The sequence below is a fragment of the Lagopus muta genome, chromosome 5 (assembly GCF_023343835.1).
Source record: "Lagopus muta isolate bLagMut1 chromosome 5, bLagMut1 primary, whole genome shotgun sequence".
Taxonomy (NCBI): domain Eukaryota; kingdom Metazoa; phylum Chordata; class Aves; order Galliformes; family Phasianidae; genus Lagopus; species Lagopus muta.
Genome location: NC_064437.1, coordinates 57,288,888 through 57,301,490, shown reverse-complemented (window position 1 = coordinate 57,301,490; position 12,603 = coordinate 57,288,888). Strand labels below are relative to the sequence as shown.

General features: G+C 37.9%; 1 protein-coding gene and 1 long non-coding RNA gene across 5 annotated transcripts in view; both read right to left on the bottom strand.

Moving 5' to 3' along the window:
- VTI1A (vesicle transport through interaction with t-SNAREs 1A) overlaps window positions 1–12,603 on the bottom strand; it is a 249,701-nt gene that overhangs the window by 153,141 nt on the left and 83,957 nt on the right. The window lies entirely within an intron of this gene.
- The window catches only part of LOC125693552 (uncharacterized), a 45,754-nt gene that overhangs the window by 15,316 nt on the left and 17,835 nt on the right, over window positions 1–12,603 (bottom strand). The gene's annotated exons all lie outside the window — the stretch shown is intronic.

Genomic DNA, 12,603 nt, shown 5'->3' with positions numbered 1-12,603 from the left:
GAAACTGCATAAAACCTAAATTTTAACAATCTATTTTGCACAATATTAATCAGATCAGCACTCTCTAAGGGGCTCCAAAGATCCTTGGTAAACTTAATTCACCATAACCAAATTTAAAACTATTGAGCTAGAAGTTACAATGCGAATTAAGAAGGATAAAAAATATCCCTATAAAACCTCTATACTTTTAAAAGGCAGCGGGGAACTAGCAGTTTTGCAGAAACCAAACAGCAGAACAAGAGAACATACACTGTAGAAATGTCCCAAAAATCAGAAAACACCACAAAGAAAAATACGTTTATTTTGATCCTTCATTCTAGCTTCTAAAAGCTTTCATCTTAAAATGAATCACAGCATTATGTTCAAAGGTGAATGATACAATATTTCAGGGATATACGATGTATTGGATCGAGCTGACTGTCACCTTGCTTTCTTCAATGCAAAAGTCTGAATTGCAAAGTCAGTTCTAAGCTAATGATTGTACTTCCTATTCTTTACAGGCAGAACAGAAATGGTGTGCTTTGAAAATGGAATTATATAGCATTCATAAAATAAACAATTCACACAAGTGTGTTAGTACAGTTTTGTATTCACGATGGCATATGAGAGTTTTCATGTATACACGAGTTCACCTTGAAACAATTCAACAGTTTGTTCATGTGAACATGTGTGGCCTAAGGATTGCCTGTGAACTGTTTGTCCTAGATACTGTTCTGATTACTTGCAATTCTTATTTTTCTTTCTGCAACAGAAGATTAATCACCTCCATCTCATACTATTGTTCTTACATGCTGACTGGATGAACCCCAAAGAACTCTCATATTCACATGCCTGGGACAAATGTTCATAATTACATACCTTTGCAAGATTATCTGTTACCATTTTTTTTCCCTCTGGAACATTCTCTCCATTAAACACTTTCTATAAGGAACACTCTATGTGAATAAAAAGCAACGTGAATAACTGAAAGGCATTCACAGTGCTCTTCTAACAAATGTTCACAATCATTTTATTATTATTATTATTTTTAAACTAACAGCATGAGGCCAGACAACCTGTAAACAAATAAAAAAAATAGCTCTAAAACAACATCCAGAATGCAATTACATCAAAAAAATTTCTACTAAAATATTACATGTAAGAAAAAAAATCCAAAAGGAACAGCAAGTTCTACTGGAAAACAGCTTTCTTGGGGAGTTTTCCTTTCAAAAATAACATAAAAGCCAGAACCTTGCAGACCCCCCCACTCTCCAAAAGGAGGATGATAGGTCTTACCTTTACTAAAGTTATTACTGAACTTCAGAATACAAGCTCTATGGCTACTTGATTAGTCAGAAGAATGAAAAGAGACTAAAAGTGGTCTGAATAAATGGTAATTTAGCAGAAATTCAGCGTTTCCTTGAATGCTCTTTTGGCTATGAACAATAATGCTGCCACAAAAATCTGGTTTGCATCATCCGAATGCTTGAAAAAAGAACACATAATTTAAGAAAAAAAATGATGGCTGCCACTTAGCCATAAAGAGCAGCACTGGTGTCAGAAATAGCTTTTCTATGATATTTTTGTTCACATTCTGTTATTTCTTCAGCAGTCGAGGTAATTACTGTGGTTTGTGAGGGTAGTGTTACGCTATTACGCTTTAAACACTGTACACAAACACAGGGTCTGACTCCAGGAGGGCTGAACGTGGCCACAAGCAGGGTAGCAGCCACATCCTTGCCTTCAGCCCATCGAGGAGTCCCAAGGATTTCACAAGAAGCAAAGGCTGTGCTCAAGAAAAGCTTTTAATCCAATTTCTTGACAGTTGGAAAGACGCATTCTTTTATACATTATATGGTAACTGTATGCACACTGCTTTAGCCCAAAAGTGATGAGAAGAATGACCTCCTTTCAGTTTCACGTGCTAGATATTTTTTCCACTTTTCTTAGGAATTGGAGTCCAATGCCAAATCTCTATCTGTGCTCTGTGAACTTTGCATTTCTACCTCCAGGAAGATCTATCACAAACCCAAGCAGCTTCTTCAAAGGAAGGCAACCTATAAAGCTAGAGATGGATTTCTGAAACTTTCTCTGATAAAATAGGCACTGTTGATGACAGCTTGGGCTTGATATGAAGCTCAGGATGTGTTAGGTGATGCTTCTACCCTCAGTATTTAAGGAATCAGCTTGCATCAGCCTGATCTATTGCAGTGACCGGTTAAGTTCCAAGCCTGAAAAACCTTCTGAAAAGACCAAGGTGTACAGAAATTCCAGACTGTCTGGGCTCCTGCTCCATACTGCACAGCCACTGTGTGCCCAGCCCTTCCCTGCAGCTCAGTGCTCGAACCAGTCTCACGTCCAGTCAGCAGAAGACTGCTGAGTGCTGGGAGTGACGTGCAATGTGCACTGCTCCAGTTATTTTCAATTGGCGCAAAACTCAATTTTACTTTGGGACATAATCCACAATTAATTTAGATGTATGCAGCCAATATGCAAGTACTCACATGAATATCAGCTCATTTTGTCTCCCCTTTTTACTTGACTTTCTTTTGTACTGTCTTTCTAGTAATAGTGCCTTTGAGGTTGGTTCTTTAACTCCTCCCCAGACCTCAGCAGGGCTCTGCCACACTCCAAGTAGCTGAAGGAGACTGGAAATGGCCTTCACCTGAATGACTGGTGGGAAACAAAGAATGCAGGAGCTTCTGCAGCTCCTGTGTAACATGAGTCACTTCCTCTAGAAATGAGTGATAGTAACATGTGTACTGTATGAATCCCTTGCTGTGTTTTTAACCCTTGCTGAAAAAAAAATTTACTAGTAAGGGCAATGCACAGTGAACGTAAACAAGTTCTGCTTCACACAGAGCATTAGGCCACAGGGTGGCCCATTTATTAACACTTGGTTGTGCTCCAATTACAAAGCTCTTTGGTATTCTCTTCCTCTTGCAGCAATCCATCAGCTGACTGCAACAAAGTCAATATACCAGTTTGCACAGCTTATAAAAATCAAATACACTTTATCAGCCAGCTGATTGGCACATGGAGAGTGGCACCTTAACGGGTAGGTGTGGAATCAGCAAAAATGCAAGCAACACCACAGGACAAACCTCTCGATTCAGACAAGAAATATTACCTTTCCAATCGATGGATTAAGTGCCCTATAACTGGCTTTGCACAAAGGGTGTGTCTGCCTAATTGGGCTAATTGCAAGGAGCATATTGAGCACCCCACATTCCTAAATCCAGACAATAGGTAAGTGGCACACCTAATCCGTTTAAATGGGATGGCTGGTGTTGCCTGCAAATCTGTTTGTGTTGTTTGGCAAATGTGAATTAGTATTTGCTAGCATAAATGCCCTGCTGTGCAGACCTTTGTTAAATTCAAGCTACTTCCTTGTTCTCTTAAAGCTGTTAAATGAGTCAATCTGCCCCTAATATGCTACAATATTGTGTCCAGCACTTATCTTGCAAAGCTATTGTTTTCTGATGAATCCTCATGAACCTCTGAGAAGGTCTTCGTTATGACCACAATTTGTTCAATAATTACAGGTTCACATGAAAAAAACAAACACCACCAATCAGCTGGCTGGAGAATCAAGTATCCAGATAAGAGATAGAGGGAGGAAGGGATAGCTTATAGACTTCTTGAACTATGCCTGTATTTTTCTTAAGACACTTTGGGCTATTTGGCATTGTCATAATTACAGAAACAAAATTAATTAGTGGCTATATGTTTTACATATTGGGGATCTATAGAGACACTGTAACAGAAAATGGTTAGTTTGTGTGGGCTTCGTGCTCACAAAGTGATTGAAAACAATGCTGTTTGTTATTAACAAGACACTGAGCATTCAGTCCTGTGTCCAAGGTGTGGAAGATGTGGTCTATGCTCCAAACTGCTTACAAAACAAACACATTTACAAAGGAATTAGTAATAAACTATTTTAACTCTATCAACTCTAATAAAAAAAAAAAAAAACAACCCAAAAACCACAACACCAACCAACTCTATGAATAGAATGACTTCTATATTCCAGCAAAAAAGTCACTGAAGATCTTAGCTAACTTTTCTGACCTTAGTTAACTGCTCAGATAGCAGTATGCAGGCCTGCCATCTGTGTGAACAGTCGAATCGCATACACACACATTTGTCCAGAGCACAGGTTTATCACTTGACAGCACTGACTTTCTATGACCTCTCAAATTTACCTTCCAACCCTGCGACTCCTCTAGTAGTAGCTCTGCCTCAGTAGAAATCATTTGGAAAAACCCAGTTGCAATGTTCAGCCAGGTGAGGAAAGAGACAACAGGAGACCGTTGAGACTTATTGCAGCTGCAGAACTGAAGTAATGCACAGCCTGGCAGTACTTGCAAAAGCTTCTCTCTCTCCCTCAACCTTCCTTTGGCATCTGGGACAAACCACACTCATCACAAGAAGTCGTCTGTCACTTTAAGAACAGAAAAAAGGTACAGCAAAACTTGTGCCACTTTTATACTTCTGTTCATTCTTTTCAATTCATTCTAACTCCTTCCCCTGGGAGTGAGCCCTCCACCAAAAGTTTCTTTCAGCAAAACACCAGCTCTCTCTATTAAGCTTACCCACCCCTGCTTAGCCTTAACACTGCTTTCTTTGTACTTGCCTGATGAACTGGCCAGCCTTATAGCACAATGATTACAATTACTAAATTACATTGCCTGCCACTGCCTTTTGTATTACACCTCTAGCAGGTGTCATTACCATGATAGGCAAATGTAATAATCCATTCACAGCCCCCACAGTCCTAGCCATGCATTATTATTATTATTATTTTATTTTGCATAGTATGTGTGTGAATACTGCAAGAAGCTTGAATAGTTGGTGAATAAGGGGGCTAAAAGATTGAACTGCATGGATTGCAGGCACAAACAGCAGCATTTAAGACAACACAGCTGAATGCTTTCACATTCCTGAATACATGCAGACACATGAAAATAGTAATACTAATAAATGTCGTTATGGAAAGTGCATAGGTCTGAACAACAGGCATATGAGGCATTCCTGAGATAGGCTGCTCCCTGCCCCAACTCACCAGTTGCACCTCAGTACTGGGTCTTAAAGGACCCTCTGACAGCACTTGCTCTCCAGAGACTCCTTTCACATCCATCCAGGCCAGGAAAGAATTAGAAAGCACTGAAGTCTACACATTGCATAAATGTAGCAATTTAAAGCAGGTTTTAAGTATACATTTCAAATGACAACATAATGAGATATGATCTATATGATTAACACACAGAATCAAGTGTTTAAGCAATGTTTAACCAAGCCAGTAAGAAACATTTGGGTGTTGGTTTTTTTTTTTCTTTTTTTTTTTTTTCCATGCAATATGGAAGCTGCCATAAACATTCAGAAGTGATACACATACAAACACATCGCTTTGCTGCTTTCTGAGGCCCAACTCATTACTTTCTTTTTCCATTTGTACACCAGCACAAATCCAATGACTTTATTGACTGGTATAAAAGGTCACATGGCAGAAGAATGAGTTCCTAGAACCCAACCTGATAACGGAGGCATTGACAACCCTATCTAGACAGTATGAATTTCCTCAATGCATTGCACAATTAGAAGTAAAATGCACAAAACTCCAAATGTTGGCAATGTAACAACTGGAAATAGAAAATACAAGGCAGTGCCAACCATCCTTGGTTGAGAATCACATCAAGAAGTTCTGGATGAGCAGAAAGGTCCCGAAACAAGTCCTAATGAATAAAACTGTTTACTTTTTGTTTCATTTAAACGTTGAAATCCAAAGTTAGGAACTTTTTTTTTTTTTTTTTTTTAGCTTAACAGGGTATTTAATCAACTCACTTACTGGTTCTAGCTGAGACAAAGAAGAGAAATGACATTAGAAATCTCATTATGATTCAACAGTAGTTTAGATGCTAATACAGATAAGAGTGATGGTTCTTGCCATTCTGAAGTACTCTAATTCAGAATTCAAGGAAAATTTTACCTATTAAAGACCTGGCATGTAATTTCCAGTTAGCAATAGCCCAGACAGAGCTTTGCATAGTAACGCTGCCAGTCATGCAATGCTGCATGTCTTGAAAAGACACAGAAAAGATAGAAGCAGTGTGATCTAGGACAGATATCTCAGATTTACACCTCAATCAGAACTATTATTCTTTTAGTTATCATGGATTAAAATTCCATGGACATATATGAAAATCATGTAGCTGATACACACAGTACTGCAATCTTTTTGCTGCTTGCCGATTGTACACACAGACTCAGAACTGGAGGGTGTAGAGGATCAAGATCCCTAAAAATGCACATTGGTGAGGACCTGAATGGTATAAGCTGGCCTAGAGAGACAAAGAAAAGCAAATGAACACAGGGAAAAAGAACTTAACTCGTTAGACACTGCAGTGGGAGGGCTAGAACAAATCTTCTCCAACACTGTTTTCTTTAAGCAGTTCTTGATGATCAACTTCTCTATGTGGAATGAGAAGCTGCATTTGAAGGAGACCAGCTTTTCAGAAATTTACAAGCTGAAACTGAAGATTGAAAGAAGAGCTAGAACTTTCAGATTTTGCATCCCTTCTATCTGCTAAGAAAATAACAATGAGAATAACTAAATATAAGCCTTAAGGTTGTTATTTCTTTAAACTGGTTCACACCAGCAACAGCAAGTGCCTTAGCACAATTCTCCATAGTACCTAGTGCTTTGTCCCAGAAACATGCCGTGAAGAGAAAAATTCTAATGATTTAAAAAAAAAAAAACAAAAAACAAAAAATAGCATTAAAATGAATTAGTAACACAGTATTTTGGGGTCTTTTTCCACTTTGTGGACTAACACCACTCACCTTTTACAAATAAGTGGTTTCAGAGAACGTTATGAGATTATATCAATAATGAAAGTAGTAATCGTTGCTTAAAGATGGAAATAGAAGTGTTGAGACGTCAAATTCAACCTTAACATTTTACATAGTAGTATCACATCTCTAATTACAAGCTCCCACCCTACTGTTAATTACAAACACCCATTAGTAGGATACTTCTGACCATGGCAAAGTTGCTTACATGTCCTTCTTTTGCTGACAATTTGACCGTCATTTCTGGCCTTACAGCACCCACTGGAGTTGCTACAGTTATGTCTAGGGATTCCACTACAGGTCTATTTCTCCTGCTAGTTTGCCATCTTCTCATACAGCTGTTTCTTAGTGTCACAAAAATAAGATGTAGTTGAAAGAAGATATCCTGTGTTTTATCCTATCACTGTATTCTTCCACTTTGCACACAGCACTTAGAAAGTTTCCAAACAGGACATGCTTCAGGATGTTCCCGCTTCAGAAAACAACAAATCCCTGTAACTCACAGCATGCAGCACAGGAGATGTCAATCTTGCAGACAGGTAAAAGAAAAAAAAAATAAAATAGGATTCTGACATTTCTCCTGCCAGAGGGACACACTGCAGTACACCGAGAAAGTAGGTGAGCTACTTTGAAGTACATGCCCTCCAGGCCACATCCCACTTTAAAACTTTAACATCACCATCAAATCATAATACAAAAGCCAGCAGGGATCACTGTTATTCATAGGTAGAAAAAAAATATATATCACCCCACCTAAAACACTGAAAAGCAGTAGTTCTACAGACCCCATGATTAAAGCATGGACTGTGGTAGGAGAAAGAGGATGGTAAGGGTAGAAGCAAAATGGGGGCTGTGGCAGGATCTGTACTCTGCACTAATGGCTGCAATGAAGATGTCAATGCCACCAGCACACAAGAGAGAAATAACAGTCCAGCGTGTCACTTTTGGTACCACAGTCCACAGAAGTTTCTATTCTGCTTATAAATGTGACTTATTCTTCTGCTCTCAGCTGTGGGAGCTGCATGTTTAAGAGGAGAATAACACGAGAACGGGTGCTCAGGAGACTATTTCACTCTTGATTCTTTACCACGTTTTCTACAGTTCGACAAAGTAACCAGAGCTGGCATAACACACTGATAACTTGGCAAACACTAAACCTGAAAGCAACACAGAGGCTGCCTCATGAGGTCTTGCAACATCTTTGTGAATCACCTGTGAATCATACTCTCCTCAAACGTAACACTGAGCTGAAATGAAGGCTTCTCACTTCCCCAGTCCGTATTGAAAAAAGGGTGTTGAATAACTGAAAAGTAGAGAAAAGGGCCACAGAAAAGATTTACCAACGGGAGGTAAAGAAACATATTTAACAATTAAGGGCTTAGGAAATTCAAGCAGTAATTGTAACAAAACTGAAAAGAGATATAGTTGTGGCCCTTACATATTTACATGGCAGAAGGTTCCAGTTGCTCATGCAGTCTCCAGTCTGCCAGAAAAGGGAACATGAATTGAGGACTGGACTCTGAAGCCAGGTAAAGTCAGATTAAAAATAGGATGCCCTACATCTTTGAATGCAATGGTTCACTGTCAGAATGATTATGAAGGAAAGAAGGTGACTTCACTATATCCTAATACCTTTACACCAATGGTGGATATTTGTGTGGACAAGATATCTTCATTTGTAGAAGTTTTGAATTCAACACTGACAAAATTAGTGAGATTCTCTGTTTTTTTTATATATATACAGTAGGTGAGTCAATATGATTTAATACTCCTATCATTAAGGTCTATGAATTAATGAACTGTGTTAAGGTCTAATAATTTTCCTCCATCAACTATGACAGCAGACTCTCTCTATCTTCACATTAGAGGTAAGTTTACATACAGACTAGTTAAATCTATCCCTTTCTGGGGCACAAGCAAGACAATTGCTGTGGAAAACTTTGAGTAGGTATTGCTGAAAATGAACTTACAAAGTATAAATTCAACCTTTCCAGTAAGATCCTCAGGAAAAGCCCATAAACATGAAGAAATCTGGAGCACGGGACAAGGTGTAACAGAGAGTGGTGCAAGCCTCTTCAGAGGAAGAAAAGATGAGAGAAACCATGCATCTAGGTATTACATACAAAAGCCACATATACAAAATCTCACAGAGCCTTATAATGCTGCAGGACTTGTTTCAAATGTTTTCCACAATAGTGAATAGTTAAGCTTCTGTTGTATCTCTCAGTCCATCACTATCACTGAACTACAAACTGGTTTTAAACATATTCTGCCATTGCTTCTACAAATTCAACAACTAAGCCTTATATTTACTACACACTCAATTACACTGCTGTAAGGACAATTTACTAAAAAGAAAATGGACACATTTATTAGAAACTGCAGCTTTTTGCCTAAATAAAACAAAACCTGGAAAAGATTATTGCCTTCATGCGTTTCTGATGACCTGGAAAATAACATGTAGTTTTATTTTGACCTTTCTGTCTACTTATCAACAATAACACACTATTTAATACTGCATGAAAGAAAGGCTTCCACAATAAATCTGGGCTGACCAACTTTGTTTTAGCCTCTAGATTTACTATCTTAAGTATTGCTGATGTCATCGCTGCTGAAATGCGCCACCCACCACCTCACTTGTGCTGACATCCTCTGTTTGATCTGCATGGACATTCAGCAAGTGTCGATGAATGTCAGTGGGTGCCACTTTTCCACGCAGATGAATTCAGTGACACACCTTTGCATCATTCGTGCTTCCACGTCAGGCACCATTCTGTCAGATTACTTTCTTCTTCCGTCTGTCACATAACAACAAAATGTAATGGGATTTTGGTGGAAAGGTTCAACCCCTACCGCCATATCACCAACATTTGCCTCTGACATCCTGGGCCAACAGAATAACATAGGAGGCATTACTTTCAGAGCAACCATCGTAGATATCTGACATCAGAATTAAATGAATAATAGACTCTAGCTTTAAATAAAAAAAGGCATAATCTGAGAAGAATTGGCTTTTATAGGGATATTCTTGAACATATCCAGCTTTTGGTTTAAGCTAAAAATGACCAAAACAGAGCTATATAACTTTCTGCCATCCTCAGCTCTCCCTGTTAACTCCTCTCACTTTTTCTGGACTATCTTTGTTGTTTCTTCATCATTCTACATGTAATTTTCAGGTTGTGCCTACCAGGCTAAGTCTAAAATCCTGCAGATTCTTTCTAGGTAATAGTGAAATATCAAGCCTTCCATGAACTGGTACGTAAGACTCCCATGCAGACCTTCATCAGCTTTTTTGCTGCCTTCTCAAATAACCTCCTCATTGCACTTGACAAAAAGAGTATTTCTCTCTTCTAGCCAGTGGCTAGACCATTTATCCCACTCTTTAGAGCACTTCTCTCTGCTTCTTTCATTCCTTCTTTCAGTTTCCATTCAGCTCACATCCTATTTCAGTTGTTCATCTTCATTATCAAATCCTGGTTGATCACACTTCTATCAATTTCCATTCAGAATATCAGTTACTTTCTTAGCAAATATGTATAGTTCCCCAGAGACCAACTTTCCAACAGCCAACTTCCTCAACCCCTCTGTTAAAACTCCATTGTTATAATGCTTGTGAGAAAAAGACACAAGCCAGAACTTGGCATATACAGGCCACAGATGCATCAAGACCCCTATCCTCACCACTGCTCTTCTCTCCTCCTCTACCTGTTAATCCTCCTCTTTCCTATCCTGTCGGATTGTAAGGCTTTAGGGATAGGAAACATTTTCTCCTCCTGTATTTGCACAGCAAATAACAGAGTCTTGATCCAAGTCAGGAGTCTTTAGCACTATGATGGTAGAAGTTGTATACATAGTAGAAGTAGTTACAAGGCCAGAGACTGGACTGCCTTATTTACACAAGCTGCAGATAGCACACATCTCCTGTCCTGAGCTGCAAAGGCATAGAGAAAACTTTGCCCCATGCCACTGTACCACACTTATACAACTTCTGTTTAATACCGAAGAAAACAAGGAGGAGAGTCTTATTAGTTTATAATTATTTTATATACACAAGGTAGTTATTATTCAAACATAACTGCTGGACTCCGCTCTTCTTTATACTGTGATTTCTGCTTTTTTTTTTTTCTTCTTTTTTTTTTTAAGCACTCATGGACATATTTCTCCTAACCAAATTAAGTACATGCACATTTAAGTGACAGCACATTCTCAGAATAGATTGTTATACATTAATAATGACAAACTGTGACATCACTACATACGAAGTCATAAAAATGGCATAACAATATCCTAATAGAATCACATTAGAAAAAAAGATTACGTTGTTATAACATTTGAAATTGACATTAAAGATTTTGAAAACGATCATTTAAAGAGGTATTCTGCTTCATAACAAGTGACCTTATCAGAACCAAACAGAATTTGTTTCAGGTAAGTTGGATACTGAATCCACAGCGAGGAGGGAGAAAAATTGGCCACAGTTATACTAAACAGGATTTCAAAGATTCAAATGATGATTAAAGATAGCACATGTTCCCCCCCTTCCTCCCCAGAAAACAACCTATTTTCACCACAAAGATTCATAAATAGAACACACACAGAGAAACACAGAGCCACATGCAAAACCAGCTATAATGAGAAGAGTTAGAAAAAAAAGGAGACTATCTACAGGTAACAAACAGGTACTTAAAAATAAAGCATGAAAAGGTTTTCTGAAACAGAAACAGCATCTTCAGTAGTATATCACTGATCTACAGAGTATCAAGTTTATCCCAGTAATCAGTTATTAACCGTAGGTTTAATAGTTCCATTAGAGGAGGTAACTCACTCTTCTTTTAATGGCTTCATTTCATTAAGTGACTGTTAATTTCATACCACTTTTCACGTATTCTATCTTATTTATGATTCATAAAGTGAAAACACCAAATATTTAATAGTGTAAGACAACAAAAACCAGGAAACTAAAAATAGCGCAGTACTCAGAGATTTTGCCCCTCCCCCCATATTAGATGTGGTTAGCATTTATGCAAATACATTACTAATATGTATTACAAATTAAGCAGAACAGAATAATCTTTTGCCTAGACTTACAGAACATTTTATATCTTCAATTAGATGAGCAGCAATAATGCTCACTTTGACTTATCAAATCTGTTTCACAGAGAGAGAGGTTAATTGGTTGATCTTATGGTATGGATAAAATTCAATACCTAAATCAAAAGTATTTGTGTACACATGTGTGTATGTGTATATATACACACACACATACACATGTATAAATCTGTGTGTGTACAGATATATACACACATACAAACACACTTATATGTATTCCATCATAAAACACAGATTCAAGTACCTGTACACTTCATGATAAAGTCACTTTAAATAGAGTGACAGACAGCTGCAGAAACAAGTTTAAATCCTGTCCAGAAAAAACGCCTTTTAATTACTCTCATGCTATTAACACAGCATTTTTAACTCTTAGCCAAACACAAATGGTTTTTTTGTTTGTTTGTTTTTATTTATTATCCCTAGTATGCAAATAAACGTTTAATAGGAAATTGATACACATTTCAAAAGAACAGATAACTGTTATAAGCGCTGTATTAAAAAGTGCAGCATATTTATGGATATAAAAGAAATCTAATAGGATCAAACTTATAAGTCCCCTAACAAATGTTACAAGCAGGTATTTAGAAACATGCTGCATTTTCCCCAAATTCCGTGATGGCAACAAACACAGAAAGATGCTGATATCCAGTTCTGTTAAAGCAC